Genomic DNA, 23,123 nt, shown 5'->3' with positions numbered 1-23,123 from the left:
CATTTTTTCAGTGCTAATTCAACAGTTTCTTCTGGTGCTTCATCAACTGAGCCTCTTTCTACTGGTGTATTTTTTGCTAATAAATCATCTCTGCACAGTGCAACCAAAAGTGCAACTCGTCATGCAAATGATATTGGAACATTAAGGATTCTTAGTGTGAACACTGATGGCCTCTTCAACAAGGTTCCAGAATTCCATCTCCGCCTAGCAAAAGAAACAGTTGATATTGCAGCCATATCTGAGATATGCCCCAAAAATGTGAAACAGCCTCTTACAGCCCAAGCACTTGAAATCAGTGGATACCAACTCATATCTAACATTGAGTCCGATGCCTGCAGGAGAGGTGTTGGAATATATGTAAAAAGCAGTTTCAAGGTAAGCACTTTGATTCCTTCTTCCTATTGCTGTGTTTGGGTTGAGGATGTCTTGGTTAGACTGCAGTGTGGTAATTCTACAATGGTGGTTGGAGTGGTTTATTGTAGTCCTAATACTCCCTCTTGCCTTGAATCAGAACAGTATCTTGCTAATATCATTTCTGATATTATCAAAGACTCTTGCAACCAACATGCAGTGGTTCTTGGAGACTTCAATTTTCCCAATCATGATTGGGTTGATGGTTCTGGTTTTTCAGCCAAAGAACAGGAATCTCCATTTCTTACTTGTCTGTCTGAATATTCGCTGTTCCAAACTGTTGACCAACCTACACGGTATAGAGATGGTCAAGCATCCAACATACTGGACCTAGTTATTCTTAATAATCCAGATTTGTAACAGACTGGTAACAGTGATCATGCTGCTATCCTCAAAGAATTGCGCTTGTCTACTACTCAACCTCTTCCTAAACAACACAAAGTTATTGATTACTGGCGTATCTCTGAGAGACTTGCTGACTTTGATTGAGATACCATATTCACTTCAGATATCGAAGAATCTTGGCAGAAATTCAAAGCCGTATTGCTAGTTTTTTGAAAAAGCTCACACTAGAACATTTTGGAGGAGACAGGCAAAAACACTACCCTTCATGACTTGTCGAACTAGCAAACTACTGAATAGGAAGAATTGAACCTGGAAACACTTCAATAAAAAGAAAACAGATGCAAACTATCAGAAGTATCAAAAGGCACAGAATGAGGCCACCAATTCCATCAAACAACTGAAGAAGAAACATGAAGATAGGTTAGCTGAAAATATAAAAAAAAATCCCAAGCTGTTTTGGCAGTATGCTTCTGTTAAATGTCGAAATAGGCACTCTGTCCCTGATTTGACTCATTATGGTCAGACAGTTTCAGACCCAGCTATTAAAGCCAAGATCCTAAATGACCAATTTGCATCAGCTTTTACATCAGAAACTGCTAGTAAGCTCCCAGCTCCCCCCTCATATATTGTTACTCAACCAATGCCACCTCTTGAGCTGACTGAGGAATCTGTTATGAAACAGCTAGCTTTGTTGGATGTAAATAAATCTGCAGGGCCAGATGGCCTCCACCCCTGTCTCTTGCATGGGTGCAGAACAGAAATAGTATACCCACTCTCAAAACTCGTTAGACTATCTCTTGATAGCTCAAAGCTTCCTGCTGAGTGGAAAGTGGCATATATTACCCCCATTCACAAAAAGGGAAGGAAAGATTCTGTGGAAAATTACCGGCCTATTAGTATTACCTCTGTTGTTGTTATGCTTCTTGAACGTATTGTCAACAAAGCAGTTATTGACCATCTTGATCGGAATCATCTTCTTAACAGCTATCAACATGGTTTCCAATGCAACAGATCAGTTGACACTAATCTGCTTGAGTCATGACTATATTACAAAACTACTGGAGTTGGGAATCCCTGTTGACATGATCCTCCTTGATTTTTCAAAAGCATTCAACAAAGGTTGTCATAGGAGACCTGAGCTTAAGCTACAATCTATTGGTTTGGAGGATAAAAATTCTTAAATGGATTCTGGATTTCTTGAGGAAGCGTGTTCAGCATATAAGACTGTTTGATGCAGATGGCAATCCTATTCTATCCTCTCAGAATGTTATCAGTGGGGTTCCACAGGGTAGTGTTCTTGGCCCCACCATGTTCAATATTTTCATAAATGATGCTCCTCTAGCGCTTAAAAGCAGGATGACGTTATATGCTGATGATTCCAAGGTAATTGGTCCAGCTAGCACTCTTGAAGATACTTCCCAACTTCAAAATGACCTTGATCTCCTTAGCGTGTGGGCGAAATCTTGGCTACTCACTTTCAATGTGTCAAAATGTCATGTTTTACACTTTGGGCACAAGAATATCAATACAACTTACTCTCTTTATGGTCAGCTCCTTTCTCCAGTATTGGGAGAACGTGACCTAGGAGTAATTGTTGACAATGATCTTAAATTTAGCACTCATGCAAAGAAGGCAGCAGCAGCAGCTAGCTCATCACTAGGGCTCATAAAAAGAACAATTTCCTCCCATTCTCCTAACATTCTGAGCCTTTTGTATAAAGGACTTGTTCAGCCGAGGCTTGAGACAGACATGGTCCTTGCACCCCCCCTTTTTAAAAAAAGATGCTAAAATTCTTGAAGATGTCCAGAGAAGAGCTACTAAGATGGTGAGTGGACTGCATGAGCTCCCTTACCCTACAAGGCTATGCAAGCTGAAACTCCCAACTCTGGTTTATAGAAGAAGACAGGGTGATGTCATTCTGGTTCATAAACTTATTAATACAAAGGCAGTTCCTGGTCTTCTTCCTCTGGCGTCTCAGGATTCTCGTACAAGGGGACAATCCACAGAATCTTAACGGAAAACTAGGAGTGTCGTGTAACATACTCTTAAATGTTGCCAAAAATAGACCATTAAAAGAGGGTTTTTTGTAGAAAGACTATATTATTCAAACAAAATATGCATATAAATCTTTTTTTTACTTAATGATGCTTTTTTGCTCTATTTTGAAAGTGTGCTAATTAATATTTATGGTCTCATATTTTAAGTTTTGTTTCTGGCAGTTTGTCTGGACGTAGCATAGTTCTTACCCTCTTTTTAACTATGGGGTTTCCGTTCCCTATATGATGAGTTGTTCTAGCTATTACCTTGTTCTCTAGCTCCCTTTTGACATTTTGTATCTTTTCTAAGCTTTTTACCCTGACCGGAATTCCTTAGCCTTTTCCTGTCTTAAATATAGATTATACTGTACTTTTCTAGGGCTTCTCGGTTTCATACACGAGTTGCTTAACTCAGTAGAGTTCTGCTTGCTGCCCAATTTCTTGTTCTTGCTTAGCAAAAGACGACAAGATCATTTTGACCATTTTTTTGTACTCCATTCTTGTTCAGCATCCACCAATGATCCTCTAGTGAGGACATCTTAGTAGAACTAAAAACGAAGGATGGCTAAAACGAACGCAGATTTTAATTTTGTCCTCTATATATAGGGTCAGTTTTAAGTTTTAGAGCTGTTCTTCTTTCTTTTTTATCACTTTTTATTTGTCTTTTATCTCCAATCGATTGACATCCTTTTTCTTTTCTACGTTAAATTTTAGAGTTGAGCAGTAATTCGTAACGAACTCTGTGGAAGACTTTTTCTGTTGCCGTCTTTTTGTGTGATAGCATTCATTTTCACAGAAAAAGGCGTTGCAACATAACAGACTTCTAGTAATTGTAAAGTTCAAATAAAAATCAAGGGTTCTTAACTTTAAATTCATTAAATTCTCCGTAAAGTTCTTGTTTTTGCTCCTTTCTCTCCCCTTCTCACATTTTGAAAGAAACAGAACCCTAAACATTTTTAATAAATTATCTTTTTTGCTCTCCCCTCAATAAACGAATTTACTGCTCATCCAAGCTCTTCTGCTCCTTGTATGGTCTCTGCTCCTCATTCAGGAAACCGCTTTCAGATTCAACAAACAAGAAAAATATAGAATCCAGGACATTTTATTTTCCCTTTATTTTAATAAAAATTGAAAAACTTGTTTAACTAAAACTTTATTATTTTGTTTTCTTATAGCTTATCGTATACTTACTGCTTCATATCCCTAGAGGTAGGTTTTATGGTAGAGACCCTAATAAAAAGATTGAATCAATTGGAAAGACAATCTTGATCATAATCCTAATTCTAGAATTCGTCATTGTTTTTTATCTTAGAAAAAGAAGTGACGTGTCTTTGTGCTCGTTAATCTATACTGCTAAATTAATGGAAAAATTATTATAAAATAAATAAAATAGTCAATACTTCAAATATAATTATAATGCAGTCAATCGGTAAATCGGTTCTTTCAGTTTGATTACTTAGAAGAGTGCATTTATGCTCGTAATTTTTAAAATTGTGCTTCTTTATGCGGAAAAGAAATAATTATTTTAATTTGATGGATTTTTTATTTTTTAAGTGGCATTGTATTTGTGTATACAGTGCTTTTATGTTGGCGGTAGAATTGGGTATACGGAGAAGTTTTCAAAGCTGGAATACTTGCTTTGTTTTGATGGGTATCTCTAGGCTCTTGTTAGAAGGCCAGAGCCAATCAAACAGTTCGTGGTAACGAACTGTAGTAAGGAGCGACCCGGCTCAATAGTAACCGAAACTCTGAAAAATGAAATTTTGATACCAATAATTTCATCAAAAGAATCGAATTTTAATGCTGATTTGAAATATATAAGTTTCATCAAGATCAGTTATATGTATCAAAAGTTACGAACCTGAGAAAATTTGCTTGATTTTAGAAAATAGGGGGAAACAGCCCCTAAAAGTCATACAATCTTAACGAAAATCACACCATCAGATTCAGCGTATCAGAGAACCTTACTGTAGAAGTTTCAAGCTCCTATCTACTAAAATGTGGAATTTCGCATTTTTTGCCAGAACATCACATCACAGATGCGTGTTTATTTGTTTTTTTTTTGTTTTTTTTTTCCAGGGGTGATCGTATCGACTGAGTGGTCCTAGAATGTCATGAAAGGGCTCATTCCAACGGAAATCAAAAGTTATAGTGCCCTTTTTAAGTAACCAAAAAAATTGGAGGGCACCTAGGCCCCCTCCCACGCTCATTTTTTCCCAAAAGTCACTGGATCAGAATTCTGACATAGCCATTTTATTCACCATAGTCGAAATCCTAATAACTATGTCTTTAGGGACGACTTACTCCCCTGCAGTCCCCGTGGGAGGGGCTGCAAGTTACAAACTTTGACCTGTGTTTACATATAGTAATGATTACTGGGAAGTGTACATACGTTTTCAGGGGGATGTTTTTGGTTTAGGGGGCTACGTGGGAGAATATTTCCATGTAGAAACTTTTCATGGGGGAAGAGAATTTCAATGAAGGGGGGCAGGATTTTCTAGCATTATTTGAAAAAACAAGGGAAAAAAAATATGAAAAGTTGTTTCTACTGAAAGTAAGGAACAGCATTAAAACTTAAAACGAACAAAAATTATTACGCATATGATGGGTTTACCTCCTCGTTATACCTCACTCTTTACGCTAAAGTATTTTTAGTAATTTCAACTATTTATTCTACGGCCTTTGTGATTCAGAGGCCATTCTTTAGGAATTGGGACAAGATTTCAGCTTTACTGTAAAGAGCGAGGTATCGAAGACGGTTGAACCCCCTCAAAAACGCAATAAAAACATACGAATATAGAAGTTCGTTACGTAAGTTAATTCGTAAGTTACGTATATTTTTTACCAATGAAAACGTCTGTAAAAAATTAAAGGTTCTAGTTGCTTTTTTAAGTAATCCAAAAATTGGAGGGCAACTAGGCCTCCTCCCTCGCTCCTTTTTCTCAAAATCTTCCGATTAATTGCAATTAATTAATATACAAATTTCTTTAAATTATTTATGTGCGGAGAGCCAAGATCAAAACATACATTAATTCAAAAACGTCCAGAAATTAAATAAAAACAAGTTTTTTTTTAAATGAAAGTAAGGAGCAACATTAAAACTAAAACGAACAGAAATTACTCCGTATATGAAAGGGGCTTTTCCTCCTCAACGTCCCGCTCTTTACGCTAAAGTTTCTTACCTTTATAAAAATAGAGTTAAGAGAAAGAGTTAAACTTTAGCGTAAAGAGCGAGGCGTTCAGGAGGAAAAGCCCCTTTCATATACGGAGTAATTTCTGTTCGTTTTAAGTTTTAATGTTGCTTCTTACTTTCATTTAAAAAAACTTGTTTTTTTTTATTTAATTTCCAAGATAGAAACGCCAGTGAAAATACTATAGAAGAATCTCAAGTATGCTGCAAAAGAACTCGACAGAATCTTAACGGAAAACTAGGAGTGTCCGGCAACGTACTCTTAAATCCTGCCAAAAATCGACCATTAAAAGAGGGTTTTTTATAGATAGACTATATTATTTAAAAAAAAATTACATATGATTCTTGTCTAATTGTTTGTTGTTTTTTTTTCTTTTATCCTTTGGTGTCTGTTCCATACTGAGATATTCTAAATGTAAATCCTTTCCTTGTTTTCTCTTCCATTTCATTTATAGAAAATAAATTTGTTGTTTTTATATATTTCCCACAGTTATCCTACATTTTTTTCATTATTGTAACTTCTCTAACCTTTATATACTCATAAACTTAAAAAAAAAACGGATCTAGTATCAATAGATCCATTGCTGCGAAATTATAGGTTGTGATTTCAATGTTCTGTTGTTTTTTTTTTCAATTTGTTTATGCCACCCATAATTGTAATGATTGTGACTTGTAGACAAAAAATTTTAACTTTCACACCATTTCTTATTCCTAGCTCCAGCTCTTGAGCATAAGCAAAACTTTGCTTTACAGCACGAGAATTCCTGAACCTCAGAGTCTCTTCGACTCCTGGGCACTCTTTAAAAAGCAAAGTAAGCGTTGAAATAGACAGCAATGCCTAGGTACTAACAAGTGGTGGCTTTTGCAGTAGCATTTTCCAATATTTTTGGTAGGGCATTGACGCCTTAATTTATTAAAGATTTTAATAAATTTGATATTATAATTCATTTGAATTATTTGATTAATTTGATTAATTATTATTAATCAAATAATATTATTATTTATTATTTAAATAAAATTATTATTAATCAAATTAATTTTAATTTGATTAAGATTTTATGAAGAATTTCGGAATAAACCTAGCGAAGAAGATTTTTAACAGAGTACTCGAAACTGCTTTTGACCGATTATTTTGAAGGAGATGGCAGTTACGAAGAACCATAACGAAATGAGTACGTTTTATAATTTTTTAACTGTAATTTTCCTGGGCTCAAAAAGGATCCATGAAACTATGGAAAATTCATCTGTCTTAGTTCAAAAGTTGATTCTTTTTTTGCCGTAAGTCAACTTTCTAACGTCACCGCTTGGAAAGCAAAGGATAAGCTCCAATTTCTTTAGCAATGAGGGAAAATTTAAAGTTTATTAGGCATATCTGATACCATTTCTCTGTCGCAATTCCGAGTCCCAAAAACCGAATGATAAATTCAGCTGAAATCACGAACAGAAATGGGTAGAAACAATAGACGGCAGCACTTTCGGACCCGTGGAAAAATGCCACATTTTTATATTGGCTGTGGGGCCGGGTAAATGCCGCATATATTTAACACTTATAGATTTTAGTCCATCTTCAATTTGAAAGTGGTGCTTGTCTGCTAGAACGAAACTTTCCACTCGAAAGCAGAAACATTGTGTAATGAAACGAAAGCTTGGCTCTACAACTTCAGATACTCCTCTCTGACATAGGCTATATAACTCCACTTCACTTCGCACACCATAGGCTCTGGCTCATGGACAAGCAAAAACCATTCTTTTTGGCCCCAGGCGAGAGTTCTGCGGAGCTTTCCAAAATGTAATGTCATATTCATCAATCCATTGTATCCAGTACGAATAAATGAAATGCAAAAAAAAAACTAAGTCATATCCATGGAGGAGGTGGTTTCAGAGTCTGAACCCATTTCCCTAAAAAATTTTGTCTTACTCGTAAAAATCTATACAAACATGTTTTGAAGCGTTTTTTAATGTTTTTTATTGTTGAACATGCTATTTATCTCGATTGGATATGGCAATCGATCTTGCCATCTATTTAGTTTTAAAAGCTTCATTACTTTTGCTTTGTAGGGTTTTTGTTGCGTAGTATTTCTGCTCTATGAACTTTATTCATCTTTAATTTATTATGTAGCATTTTTTACTTTGATTGTGAGTTGAGTCTCTTAGTAGTATCAGTAGTAGTTGTTGTGTGTCTGGTAGTAATTGTGGCTTATTATTTGTCGATGTTTTTCAGTTTTTTTTATTATTATTTTTTACTATTTCATTTCAACTAGGAGACGCTTTGCTATTTGGGGTGCTATTATTTTCTAATTCGTATTAAAGCCACCTCTGTTGTTTTACTTTAGTTCGAGAAGAAAAAACGAAAAACCGGTAAGTAACTGTTGTTAAAAGAATGAAAACTGCAATACAATTTCATACCGAATATTTTGAATTCCCATTTGGGATAATTTTTCATGGATGAAAGAAACTAAAAGCTATATTTCCGATAATCGATAAACTCTTGAAAAATAAACAGTATACACTCGTTAAGAACAACTTAATTATTAAGATGTAATTAATTATTAAGATTAATTATATAAATTAAGATGAGTTGGATGAAATACTCATGTGGGTGCAAGACTACACAGTATCAGTTGACATTTATGAATATGTTGCCTACAGAAATAAGCGTATTCTTCCCTCCCCCCTCCAAAAAAAAATTCTCCCCTGGAAACTTCCACCCTGTGGGAATTCCTCCTTTCCCAGGCCGATCCCCACCCATATTCCTCCTGAATAATTCCAAATGCTTATTAGAAGGTAAATTGAAAACCATTTATCCCTGTAAAAGTAAATTTACCAATGCTTGTAAATTGGTTGTGAGTTTCCCGCTTTTTGTAGTTTGAGAATTCAAACATTCGATTGTAAGTAAAAATTTGAACAAGGTATGATTGTTTAGCCAACATTTTCTATGAAGAGTAGTTTTGTTGCATAAGTTCTTAATATTCAATTAATATTTTGCCGGATGTTCAAATAAATCAAAATTATATATGAACATGAAAATTCTCAAAAAGGCGACAAAGTCACATCTCAAGACTGGTTTACATTATTAAGTATACATATTAATTTGAAGCGTATTTTGTTTTCAGTTAAGCGCAAATTGCGTTCTGGTCTTGAGAAGGCACGAAGATTATCAGCCCTATTCATGTTAATTTTTGCTCATTTTGAGTTTGACTCAGCTATTTATTCAATACAAAAAACAGGTTTTTGTAACTGCAAGCAAGGAGCGGCATTAAAACGATCAGAAAGTATTCCATGTATGAAAAGGGTTGTCCCCTTCTCAACACCGGGCTCTTTTCGCTAAAGTTTGACTCTTTCTTACAACTCTACTTTTTAAATCAATAAAAAACTTTAGCGCAAAGAGCAAGGCGTTGAGGAGGGATAACCTCTTTCATATACGGAATGATTTCCGTATATAAAATAACAAAAGCTATTTTTTTATTTAATTCCGGAAAGTTTTTTAATTAAAGCAAGTCTTGATTTTGGCTCACTGCACATGAATAATTAAAACTAAATTTGCATATTATTATTTTTTTCGGCTAAATGGCTTTTTCACAGTTTTGATCGGACATTTGATGATAAAAAAAAGGGGGGCAGAGGAGGAGGAGGCCTAGTTGTCCTCCAATTTTTGATTACTTAAAAAGACAACTAGAACTTTTTTTACGAACGTTTTTGTTAGTAATAAATATACGTAACTTACGAATTAACTTGTGTAACTAACTTCTATATTTGTATGTTTTTATTAAGTATATGAGAGGGTTCGCCCCCTCGTCAATACCTCGCTCTTTTCACTAAAGCTTGAATTTTGTCCCAATTCTTTAATAATGACCCCTGAAGAACAAAGGCCGTAAAGTCAATAATTAAAATTACTAAAAATACTTCAGCATAAAGATCAAGGTATCATGAAAGTGATGAACCCCCTTATTTGCACAACAATATCCGTTCTTCTTAGGTTTTAATGCTGCTCCTTACTTTCAGCTGAATTTTTTTTTCACTTTTTTTTAATTAATGCCAGAAAAACCTACAGTCCCTTCATGGAAATTCTCTTCTCTCATGACAAACTCCTCCATGGAAAGATCCTCCCACGTAACTCCCTTCCCCTCAACACGAAAAATTTCCCCTGAAACCGACTGTATACTTCCCAATAATCCTTACTACATGTAAACAACGGCCAAAGTTTGCAACTTAGACCTAATATTTTTGTCACTTAAAAAGAGCACTTTAAATTTTAATATCTGTTAGAATTAGTCCTCTTGCGACAATGTAGGGCCACTGGGCCGATACAATCACCCCTGGAAAAAAAAAATAAACACGCATCCGTGATCTGTCTTCTGGCAAAAAAAAAGACACAACTTCACATTTTTGTAGATAGGAGTTTGAAACTCCTGCAGTGGGGTTCTGTGATATGCTGAATTTGATAGTGTGATTTTGTTAACATTTAATGACTTAAGGGGTCTTCCATTCTATTTTCTAAAATAAGGCTCATTTTTCAGTGATTTTTTCACTTTTCAGTAATTTTCTCAGGCTCGTAACTTTTGATGGGTAAAACTGAACTTGATGAAAATTATATATTTAAAATCAGCATAAAAATATAATTATTTTGAAGTAAGTATTGGTATTAATATTTCATTTTTTTTCAGTTTTGGTTACCATTGAGGCCGGTCGCTGGTTATTACAGTTCCTTACCACGAACTATTTGATCGTAATTTATGTTTGTTTTGAGTTTCATGTTTTTATGAATAGTGATCTGTGGTAGTTTTACACTTGGGAGATTATTAACTTTTTTTGTTTATTTTTGGCTTAATGTAGCTCTTTACTTTTTTTGAAAAGATGTCTTGTGGGAAAAGTTTTTACATTAATTAAAAGTAAAGAAATAGATGAAAGCATTATAGTATTTTCATTTAAATGTAAATGCAACACTATGACAACAAGCATGTCAAATATATAAAGTACTCAAATTTGTTATTTTTTGTAAGTAAAACTAAGCTAAGTTAAACAAGCTTGAAACGCAAGTAATTAAGCAAAGCAGTTCAAAACCATAAGGGTAGAAGTAGGTTCACGTCAGAAGTAAGATCAGTTTTGGCCCAAGATTTCTTACCTTTGAATGCTTCTGCTTCATCTGCCTCCTTGGTAGTTAGGTTAATTTTAGGTATTTGTTATTCTTTTATTCTTCATCATTTATTCTTTTTATTTGTCTATTCTTTATTAGACGTTAGTTATTCTTTTTTTGAACTCTTTGCTTCAAGATTTTAATATATATTTTTTTTTCTGTTCTCTTTCAGGTCTATTAACTGTTATTCCGTGATTTGAGTTATAGATGGTGCTTAAACACAATCACAGGACAACAGTATAGACTACTTTGGATTCAAACTCAATCACAATGCCCCTACAGATGCTCTATTCACAATGCTCCAGTATATTCATAATGCTCCATTACTATAGGAAGATTTGGCTTAATGTTCGCTTCACAAGCACCCAGAATCAGTCCAATTTTTGTTTTCAGTCATGAATAAAATTAAATCTGTTGCATTTTTGTCGTATTCTCTTCTAAACTAGAGTCGTTCAATAGAAAAACTACAAATAAAGTCTTACCATCACATAGGGTGTGCCATTGCTACCAGAAGCACCGTCCAACCTTCTCCCTCGGAATGTCTACGCGTACCAGGTTACTTCTTGGTCTTGTAAGATAAAGACCAACTACAGATCAAAATGGAACCTGTAGAGTCGTCCAACGATAAAACTACACATTCGAGCCATACCTGGTTAACGAGGGAGGCTTGGCCACAGCTGTAATGAAAGTATTGAAAAGCTTAATTTAATGATGCTCCTTATAACGAGGAGTCAAATTTCTTTAGAACATTTAAGGCTAAAAACAATTTTTTGAAGATATTTCTAGCCTTTCTGACTTACTGAATTTAAGGTGCACCAATGTATTAACTGAGTTTGAACTTCTTTCATGATTATCTCCCTTAAATTTCTTGCTTTCCTTAAATTTTCTGTTTCAGCCTATCTTCATCTTATTAGGTTTTTGGCAGCGTTTCATGATTTTATTGTGGGGAGCCACTACAATGAGACAATGGAAGTCTCTGCAGTGTATTTATTTTAAAAAGTAGTCGGCTTGAAAGCAGTTTGGCTCTTAAAGCAAACCTGGGTTTACCAAATTTGTGTCATAAGAGCATTATCAAGATGATCAAATTTTTGTTTCAGATATTACATTTGCCCGATAAACCGGTTTCTCATGGGCATGGAATAATAACCAGGGTCCCAATTGCAAACCTAATGATTTCCTTGGCATTTTGGATGTGGTTCTTTACCACCAGGAGATTAAAGTAGCATATGATTTTATAACCAGATTAAAGTAATGTATTGAGAGGAATTTTAGTTGATACTGAATCCACCGTGGAGCGTGCTAAGGTGTTGGTTGTAGGTGTTTGCAAATTTTATGCCATAGCGTAGGGCACACTTGGATTCTTATGATGAAAATGTCCCGGGAGGCTGGTCTTCTTGTGCCCTTTGTTAGGAATATGGGAGAGACGTAGAACATTTTATGAGTAATTGTCAAAGTTTGGAGAATTTGCAGAATTGCTTTTTTGGGGGGGAATAGGATGCATCAGGGCTCCCATTTATCTTGGAGACATTTTATAGAGAGCTAATTATTATGGTAGTAAGTTTTATAGAGAATGTTTTAAGGGGGGCTACCCCTCCTCAATACCTTACTTTTTATGCGAAGTCTGACTTTTTGCTCCAATTACTTAAGAATGACTCCTGAAACACAAGTTCTGTTTAACTAGAACAATAAGCTTTTTAAAAACTCAAAAACCTTAGCATAAATAGGGAGGGATTGAGGTGGGGTGACCCCTCGTAAACGTAACAATTTCTGTTCGTTTTAAGTTTTAAAGTTACTCCTTGATTTCAGTTGAAAGAAAAAATTGGTTTTTACTTTTTGTTTATAAAAAGTTTATTTATAAAATGACGATTTTGTAGACATTTATATCTCAAGGCCATTGGTGAAATATTAGACTCTTGATAAAATAAATTCTTAAGGTTTGAGTCGTGTGTAATTGCTGAGAATCTCTTGTTTTCATAAGTAAGTATTAAGCAGAGTCAGCCTTTGGGGTGGCAGGTGGTATAACCCCACCAGGCCTGCTCATAATACCCAATTGACCCCACTGCTCTAAAAACCCAGTGGGGACCCGCGCTAATAAACATGTTACGAATTACAATCACATAATTGATTTTGTGACTTCACGAGTGGCCTCACAGAAAAAGCAGTAAAATCTAAGGCTGGAGTATCCAAATATGCCACCCCTTTTTTAATGTTCTGCAGCGTCAAAGGTTGTAAAACTCAAAAATTCTTATAAATGTCTAAATCCCCCCTTTGTTAAAGTCTTGTGTCCGTCTTTACCTGATAAATGTCCCTATCTTTTGTGTTTTTATTCAATTTAATTCACCCCCAATCCGTGGCTGATCCCCTGCTGAATCCTATCAATCACATTGATGCTGCTCCCCCTGAAGGCTACAATATTACTGCTCCCGTTTACAATGTGACCAGGACATCATCCCCTGCGTATTGGCTGCATAAGGCTCCGCGCATCAGTAAGGTCGCCTCTGGTATTAAGTCAATGGCAAAGAAAGTGGAATTGTTCAAAATAATAATACCGGCCCGTCCCTCGCATTAGTAACTGGAAGGGTCATAGCCTATTTTACGAAACTCTTGGGAATTTTACAGAACTATAAATTGTACTTAGCAAATAGCTATTAATTGTCTTAAATCATTGATAACACTTATATAAGAAAAAATATACAGTTTTTGATAATAACTAGACAATGTTATATTGTTATCCTTCATAAGTATACTTAAGCTATTACGTTAGTTATAGCTATAAATGTCACTGCATGAAGATAAAAGGGTGACTCACTAGGGTTGCCCGTAGTAGAGGGCCATATAGTAAGTCTTTTAAGGCTGTGTTATATACCCAGGCCACTATATAAAATGAGTGCTCGTAGAAATCTCAGAAGGGGCTTATCGGATTGAAAATTCAAGTTCTTTTTATAAGGGTCGATTCAAAAGTTGCCAGGTCCTCTCCCGCGCCCTTTTTCCTTAAAGACATCTGATCAGGTTTTGACTTATCTTTAGGTTTCAGAACCATCCAAAGGTCAAATAACTATGTCTACGTGATTTATATGAGCCCGTCTGACGCTTATTTTAGCGCTCTCCTTCTCTCAAAGACATCCTATCAAAATTTTAAAATAGCCTCTCTTTCAAAATAATCCAAAGGTATAATAGCTATGCTTCCGAGGAGAACAACACTTCCCTTGGGACAAGGACTGTATGTTTTTTCAGTTGGCTATATATTATATATAAGGTATGTTATTAGGAAATGGGAGTAAGGTTCATCCCAATTCTAGAAAATAGCGTAGGCCACTAAGGGGAAAGTCTACAGAAATTATAGTTTAAAGAGATCAAAACAAAATGCAACCAGTTCTAAAGACAGCAATACCGCTTGATGACACGGTCGGGCTTAAAGAAATGCAAAATTCGAACAAAACAAAATTTTGAAGCTTTATTTAAATAAATAAGTTCAAAATACCGTCAACAAACCCATGTGTTATTTACGAATTTCTAATTGTGGATTATTGCCTCAAATAGTGAGTCAAAGACATTTTTCCATACCTAGTGTGTTATTTTCCTTATTAATAGACCCTAAAGTGTTATACTATACTTACTTACCTTGGATTTTTATTGTGTTTGATTTGTTTCTAGTTGGTGATATATAAGTGTAATTCCCTAGAGATTTCAACGTGTCCTGATTTCGACTTTTCTTTGTCGCTGTTGCCGCTCCGAAGTTGCCAATATAATTTCTTTTGGGCGAATTTGAAAAATCAGCCAAAAAGTCGGCAGCCGAAAACGTTTGGAAAGTTTGGTTATCATATTCAAAGTCCAGTGAAATTTCGTCTAAAAGCCACCAACAGACCAGAGAATTGAAGATTGTGTGATTTAAATGTGTTTGTCTAATTAGGCTAAACTTACAAGACCTCTGTCAAGAGATTTAGATAGTAAATGACTTCAGCATAGGCTTCAGTCTAGTCAAGGTTACTTTGCTGAATTTCATCGGCTGTCGAGTGAGGATTGGTTGTCTGAAGAATTATCTGGATCTAAAATCAAATTCTTTTGAAGAATTTTCCATGCAAAGCGAGCCGCGAAATAATATTCCCGATAGGTAAACGTACACAGGTTGTAAGCAGAAGAGGGGCGGGTGCCTGCCGCAAGAGCCGTACGTACCTGCTGGTATTTAGTTACCCTTAAATTGCGGGGAATAGGTGAGCAGGTCCCGACGCTTCCCTTATACTTGTGTACGCTATCCGAAAATTGCGTTGAATGCTGTGACGTAAGCAATGGGGACTCTCGTACGCAATGCTGTACTGAACTTTCTCACGCGATCCATGCAAGCGGGGAACAAAATTGAAAGCATTGTTAAGCGAGCTGTGGAGTTCTTTGATCATGCTGAAATTCTTAGTGCGAAGGAGAAACTTATAACGCTTGCCAATGAGATTGGTTATGATTACGTCTATCGGAAAACGGCAAACGATTCTGATAACGTGATGGAAATGGCGAAAATCCTAGCCCTTTGCGCTAAAGAGAAAAAGCCCTTGCCTACTTTCGTAATTTTTGATCCGCAGGAAGTGCCCACCTGCCCTGATGAAGTCAGTGCCTGCGTGAGAATAAAAGTAAACGAGATGTGTCGAAAGTTTGATGCCGGATTAGGGGCTATCGCGGATAAGATCAAACTTGCATCTGAACAGTGTGCTCAGCAGCTCGCCGGGGTATCGCAGCAATGTACTACCATAAGCGACGCTATTTCCCAGGGCTCACCCACTCCCCGTTCAGCAGCGAATCCGCCATCAAAGCCACTTTACTCGGTGGTTGTGAAAGCAAACGATATGCCGCCTGAGTTAACGTCCCCACAATCCCGGAAAGACTTCTTTGCAAAGGTTTGCCCTAGCGACGTAAGCTCCGATTCTCTTACTCTGAAACGTAGCAACGATGAATGGAAGATTCTTGTCCAGTCTCGAGATGCCGCTACCCAACTTGCAGAAGCAATGAAAAGGAAGAACATAACCACTAAAGTCAAAGTTCCCCAGTTTGTCGGTATCATGAAAAGAGTACCCTCATCAGTTAGCGAGAGTGAACTCTGTCAAATTGCTGGTTGCGACAAAGTGGCGCAATGCGGATCTACGAGAGCGTTCAAGTTATTCTATGCAAGTCGACAAACACTTGAAAACGCTATCGCGAACCCGCTGAAGATTTGTTTAGAACTGTTCAGGATTGAAGAGTTCCGCTTTCTACCGAGGAGGTGTTTCAAGTGCCATGCTGTTGGTCATTTAGCAGCTGACTGTTCGCAACCAGAAAGGTGTTCGCGCTGCGGTGGCGATGGTCACAGCTCTAGTAAGGACAACCCATGTAGTAATCCGCAAAAATGCCTAAACTGCGGCTCTAGTAGACACTCTTGCTACCATGCTGCTTGCCCCTTTAACAAAGCCCAGCCTAACACTAGCACGTAAATGGAAAATCGAATATTCTGCTGGAATATGAACGGTAAAGTGTTGGACAGAATCCCCCTTCTAACTGACCTTTCTAAAGAATATAACTGTATTTGCATACAGGAACACTTTCTGACCGATGATAGTGTAAACCTTCTAAAGTTTTCCTCGGATATGCATTACCTCGTTCAACCTGCGCGAAGATCTGGGACTCGGGGTCGTCCCTCTGGTGGCCTAGCCATAATCACGCGCTCTAACTCGGGGCCCCCCGTGTGTGTCGAGCAGAATGAATGGTTCCAAGCTGCCAAAATGCATGGCGTGTTTTTCGTAAATGTTTATTTACCAACCAATTACAATGACATCGCTTCAGAAAAGAAGTTTGCAAAAGCATGCCAGAAGCTCGGAAAGTGCCTCCTCAGTTTAGTCCAGAAATCATGCCCTGTTATAATTCTTGGTGACTTTAACTGCAATCTCGACGATCATTCCTGCCCTCGGGCTGTACTATTGCTGAACGCCTTACCAAGCGGATTTAAAGTTGCTAAGAAGGATAAGTGCTATTCCTATATCAGTACCGCAAAAACCGTCTCAAATCTTGATCATGTAGTAACTTACAAACTGGACCTAGAGTCAGTCTCGGTTGGATCTGACGGTGCCTATTCGGATCATTTACCTCTCTCTTTTGCAATACCAGCCGTCAGTCCCCAGTGTGCTCCAAAAACCAAGCCTGAGCCAGCACGTGATTGGAAAAAAGTAGTCCGTGAGCAGTTCCAGCTCAATTGTGAACAAATTCTGAAGAAAATTAAAGTGCCTTTCCACCTCCTACAGTGGGATTGTGACCTAACGGAAAGCGAGATACGCCTGCAACTGAACATGTATTTCTACGAAATTTGCCACTCCTTGAGAGTAGCTGAAAGGGTTGCTGTCCCATTACGTAGCGTCCGACGTGGGTCGCGAGTGAAAGGATGGGCCTCTAACAGTGAGCTTGTGAAGGCAAGAGCAGCTGCCAAGTTCTGGCTGGGGGTTTGGCACGAGTGCGACCGGCCAAGAAGCGGGGTAGTCAATGAATTGCGGGTTTATACAAAACGGCGGTTCGCGAAAGAGCTACGAAAACATCGTAGTAGCCTCAAACGGGAAACAGTTTCAAAAATCATTGAAAACCCTAATTTGGTCTGGAAGCTCCGTGCCAGGCCTGTAGAAAGTACGGGACAAAATGCTAGTGATATAGATGAGGAAATATGGGTAGATTATTTTGCTGCTGAATTCTCCCCACCAGATGAAGTGAAAAATAAAAAGTTTAGCGAAGAGCTCGATCAGCTTATGACGAAAGAGCATAATTACCTCGTGATTTCTAGTGCGAAAATAACCCACCTTTGTCAAAAATTAAAGAAGAAATTATCCGCCGGTGCCGACCAAATCTGTGCTCTACACCTACTGAATGGTGGTCCAGTTCTATCGGAGCATTTAGCAATAGCTTACCAAATTATACTAACACATGGTATTGTACCGGACATTTTCTGTTTAGGTGTGATCACTCCAGTTTTGAAAAAGGGTAAACCTGCTCATGAACCATCGTCATACAGACCCATTACTGTATCATCTGTGTTTTGCAAGCTATTTGAAAAGTTCATAATTTCGGACATTAAAGCTAGTTGTAAAGTGCCTCCCCACCAGTTTGGATTCCAAGCTGGCTTAGGATGTGCCCATGCCTTGCATGTAGCTGCAAATGTTCTACTGGATGCCCACATTTCGAAAGAAAGCCTAGCTATAGGTGAATATGATGTACGGCGGGCTTTTGATTCGGGTATCCATTCTCAGAATATGGTTGAGCTGAGAAAGTCCGGAGTTGACCGTGCTATTGTCAAACCCTTGAACGACATGTATAGTAGGCTCAAGGTCCGTATTAAACTGTCAGGTAAATTAAGTCGTAGGTTTGCTGTGGTGAAGAAAGGTATAAAACAGGGAGCCGTATCATCACCTGATCTGTTCAACAACAGCATATCGACGGCCCAGTCAAAAGTGGCCCCTTGCTGTATTTTTAAAGGCATTGACGTGTCCCTAGTTGGGTTTGCAGATGACCTTCTAAACTTTTCAAGAATTTTGTCTTCTTTGGAATCTAACTTTAAAATTTTGGAGATGGAGTATGATGAAATTGGGTTGAGTTTTAATGTGACAAAATGTGAAGTACTGTTATTTAACTGGAATGCCTCTCAACCCGAAATCCAACTAGGGTCACAGGTGGTCATGCCCTCTAAGTCAATTGTATACCTGGGTCTGCCGATCGGTGAAACTCTTCAGCATACACGAGCACTGCTTGTAAAGCACATCGAGAAGAAGATCAGGTCAGCTTATGGAGCTTCGGTTTCCTCCAAGCGTAATCTAAATAGGTCGCTGCGTGCACAAATATTTGTTGCTGTTGCCTTACCCCATGTTCTTTACGTTTCGCCGTTCTGGAAGTTACTTACAAATTCGAATAAAGTAACTATAAGAAGAATATTCTTCAGGTACCTCAAGTTCCTACTTGAGATGCCATTAAGAACAAGTAATTCTTACCTAACGAGGCGGTATTCAGTACCTGACCCATTTACTGCGGTGGAAGCGTGTCTTGAAAAGTACCGTGATAGAGTAGAAGCGAGTAACCACCAGTGGACCGCCATTCTTACATAGTTGTATTATAGTTCCTTCGTGATTATTTTCATTTCAAGAAGTTTCGTTGTGTTTTGTATGTGCGTTTTCTTCTCTTTTGTTTTTTATCCGTCTTTTGTTCAATTGTGACGGGTTTTTCCAATATATTTATTTATTTATTTATTATTTGATCCAGCTTACGCATAACGTGTTGCTAAGATCCTTAAAGAAAAATGAGCCTCCCCCTCTGGAATATTTATTCCTGAAAATTTAACCCTTGCACATTAAACTTCTTCCCCCAGAGAATCCCTTCCTCCCTGGATATTTATAATCCAAAGACAATCCTTCCCCCAAAAACTTCCACTTGCAGAAAATTTCTTCATGGATAATACTTCACCCTTGGAAATCCCCCGAAATTCCTCCTCTCCCCAACAGATTATTCTCTCACTTGAAGATTACCCTAAAAAAAGCCCCCCCCCCCCTGCAGGAACCTCCTCGTGGAATATTTCTGCCCTCCGCATAAACTTTTCCCTGACAATCCTCCCCCCCTCCCCTGAAAATTGTCCCATATGCAAATAAAATCGTATTTTTGATTTTAAAAGGTTATTTTGGTCAAACTACCCGTCGGGCGATGTTGGATAATTAATATCCAGAAAATACAAATAATGTAACATTTGAAAAGCAGAAACCGTCAAGTGCCTATGACCAGGAATCTATATTTACTTCTGGCGTAAAAAGTATTAACAAATTTTTCAGTGAAAAAAAAAATATAAATGTTTACGCCTGAAACCTTTCCAAGAATGTATTCAACAGGTTTTAGAAGTTTCTTGGTGGTAAACCGAACAGTGTAGTGTTGTATATAAGATATATACACAATCATTCATTTGATTTTATATGCATAGATTTTTGTGTGTTTATTTTTCCCAATAGTTTTCCAAAACTTAAATATTCCTTTACTGAGAGCAACGTGATTGCAAACAATCTAGCTATTGGTAGGACTGAATTTAAAGCTTGGATGTTTCAAAATTCGGATGTTTAAAGCTTGGATTTAAAGCTTGGATGTTCAAGCGTTTCTGCCACTCCGTATTCATACCATATGAGGGAGGGTAAATTATCCTGAAGAAAATAATTTTTATGATAATAATTTCTATTTTATCACAAAGTAACATCACTTGTGCGAATATTTTCAGAATCAAATATTTGTATGTTGGAGGTATTAAGTAAATTAAATAAATCAACAAGGTATTGCAAAATTAAGTTTAATCCGTTGGTAGATAGCATCACATAAATACATAAACGTATTATGTATTATTTTGTAAGTAGGACTATTTATGTTCCAAGCCGATTGATTTAAACTTTTAAAAGATAAAGAGTTTCCCTTGATACTTTGAAACTAAATATTTCAAGGTTTGGTCATATGTCCTAATCTCTTCCTGGGTTATGGTATAAATCCCATTTCAACGAATTTGACGCACCTTGTATATTTTAATTTCATTTAATATTCACCTCCATATTCTCAGAAAATAACCTTAGCCGTTCCTAAGATGACACAAATAGTCACCTCCATATTTTCTGAAAATAACTCACGGATGTCTTGATGTCGCTCATTCGCGTGACCATTTTGAGACAGTTTCAATTAAATATTAAATAAAAAAAATTAGTTTTTTTAACTGCAAGTAAGGAGTGCCATTAAAACTTAAAAAAAAACAGAAATTATTCCGTCAGGGGCAAGTTGAATTCTGGAGTGGGCGTGTGATGGGAAAGTGATTTTTTTTTTTTTTACGGGTTTATATTGACTGAAAGTTAGGAGCCATATGATAATTCCAAAATCACCGTGGTTTTAACACATGGAACTCTATTCTACATTGCTTTCCGTTTAGGGGATTTATTTTTGCACAACTGCGTTTAGAATGCAAGTTGATTGGCGCTAATTTAAGGGAATATGATTTTCAAGTTTCTTATTCCAATTGCTGCAAAGAATTTTATTGCTGCTCATATTAAGGCAAGACTCACTCAGACAATCTGTCTTGGCTTTATCTCCAATTAGCCATGGCTTTATGGCAATTTGATTTTAATTCAAAAATCAACAGCTAATTTATTAAAAGTTTAAATTGATAAAATACAAAAAATAGGAGATAGAGGTAAGTAGCCTAATTCAAAATATTTCCCATTGAGAATTGATGATACGCCTATAGGTCACTAGTTTGTTTGGGAACAATCCTCAGACTCTTCTCAGTTATGGATAGTTGTCCTACATTATCTTTCCTTTTCGTGAATTAGCCAGGTTTGCATTGATTATGTTGATTTTGCCAATTGGCAATAAAATAGTGGAGCGAATCTTTTCTATGATAAATATTGTTAAGAGCTAGCTCTGAAATCGTATGTTCTTGCCCATGTTGAACTCAAAACTTATTGTTCAGGCTAAAGTTGTCAGCATGCAGCTCTTAACTCTTGACGTTCGAGCCTTTAAAGCGTATGCTTCTTTTTAATAGTGATATTTATAAGGGTTAAGAAGTTGAGGAAACTGGTTACCAAACAACTGATCTAGATGATATCCTAGCCTCCTTGGAGTCTTAAATTTCCCTTCTTTTCTATGTAGCTTAGCTTTCTTTCTGAAATTTGTTGATTATAGTTGTAAATATCGCTTGAGTATTGTTGCCTGTAATTCTTACTCCTGGTTTTCTCTTTGAGAGAACTCGCGAAAGACATTCTCCAGGTATCTCCAAGCAGCACAGAAAAATATAGTAAGGAGAAAGAACACCAAAGTATATCGAGAGATAAACAATCGTATTTGTCTTCTATTTAGTGTTAAAGATTAAAATTGAATTTGTAGTAAAAACAATTATATTTTGAGAGAGCATAAAAAAAGACATCTAGTGGTATGTTCACTTGATTCATCGATCATTTTTGAGAATATTTCAATGTATTTTGATAATGAGGTATTCACATAGAGAAGTTAGGGCTTAGAGAGTGCACTGAAGAACTTAGCAACATAAATTAGTATTCCCATCCTAATCCATTGTATCCAGTACGAATAAATGAAAGCAAATCAATGCAAAAAAAACGAAGTCATATCCATGGAGGAGGTGGTTTCGGAGTCTGAACCCATTTCCCTACGAAATTTTTGTCTAACTCTTAAAAATGTTTACAAACATGTTTTGAAGCGTTTTTATTGTTGAACATGCTATTTATTTCGATTGGATATGGTTGCCGGCGACTCTTACTCCTTGTGCACTCTTTTGAAGAACTCATATGAGACATGTTTCAGGTAACTCTCGAGTAGCATAGACAAATATAGTAAGGAGAAGAAGCACCAATAGATATCATGATAAAAAATCGATCTTGCCATCTATTCAGTTTTAAAAGGTTCATTACTTTTACTTAGTAGCGTTGCTTGTTTTGTTGCGTAGTATTTCTTCTCTATGAACTTTATTCATTTTTAATTTATTATGTAGCATTTTTTCCTTTGATTGTGAGTTGAGTCTCTTAGTAGTATCAGTAGTTGTTGTTGTGTGTCTTGTAGTAATTGTGACTTATTATTTGTCGATTTATTCCAGTTTTTTTTTTTTTTTTTTTTTTACTATTTCAATTCAACTGGGAGACGCTTTGCTATTTGGGGTGCTATTATTTTCTAATTCGTGTTAAAGCCACCTCTGTTGTTTTACTTTAGTTCAAGAAGAAAAAACGAAAAACCGGTAAGTAACTGTTGATAAAAGAACGAAAACTGCAATATGATTTGATACCGAATATTTTGTATTCCCATTCGGGATAATTGTCCACAGATAAAAGAAACTAAAAGCTATATTTCAAATAATCGATAAACTCTGGAAAAATAAACAGTAGACACTCGTTAAAACATAACAACTTGTACGAGTTGGATGAAATACTCATGTGGGCGCAAGAGTTCACAATATCAGTTGACATTTATGAATATGTTGCCTACAGAAATAACT

The 23,123-nt window shown here is 36.6% G+C and overlaps 1 long non-coding RNA gene across 1 annotated transcript; it reads left to right on the top strand.

Moving 5' to 3' along the window:
• The first annotated feature begins 7 nt into the window (after positions 1–7).
• On the top strand, positions 8–11,535 carry LOC136033988 (uncharacterized). The gene is made up of 2 exons (XR_010619078.1): positions 8–375; positions 11,289–11,535. It is a non-coding gene; the product is annotated as an uncharacterized LOC136033988 (long non-coding RNA).
• Positions 11,536–23,123: the final 11,588 nt, after the last annotated feature.

Source organism: Artemia franciscana, chromosome 12, assembly GCF_032884065.1.
Source record: "Artemia franciscana chromosome 12, ASM3288406v1, whole genome shotgun sequence".
Lineage (NCBI taxonomy): Eukaryota > Metazoa > Arthropoda > Branchiopoda > Anostraca > Artemiidae > Artemia > Artemia franciscana.
The sequence above is the reverse complement of the archived record's forward strand: the minus strand, read 5'-3'. Positions and strand labels throughout refer to the sequence as shown.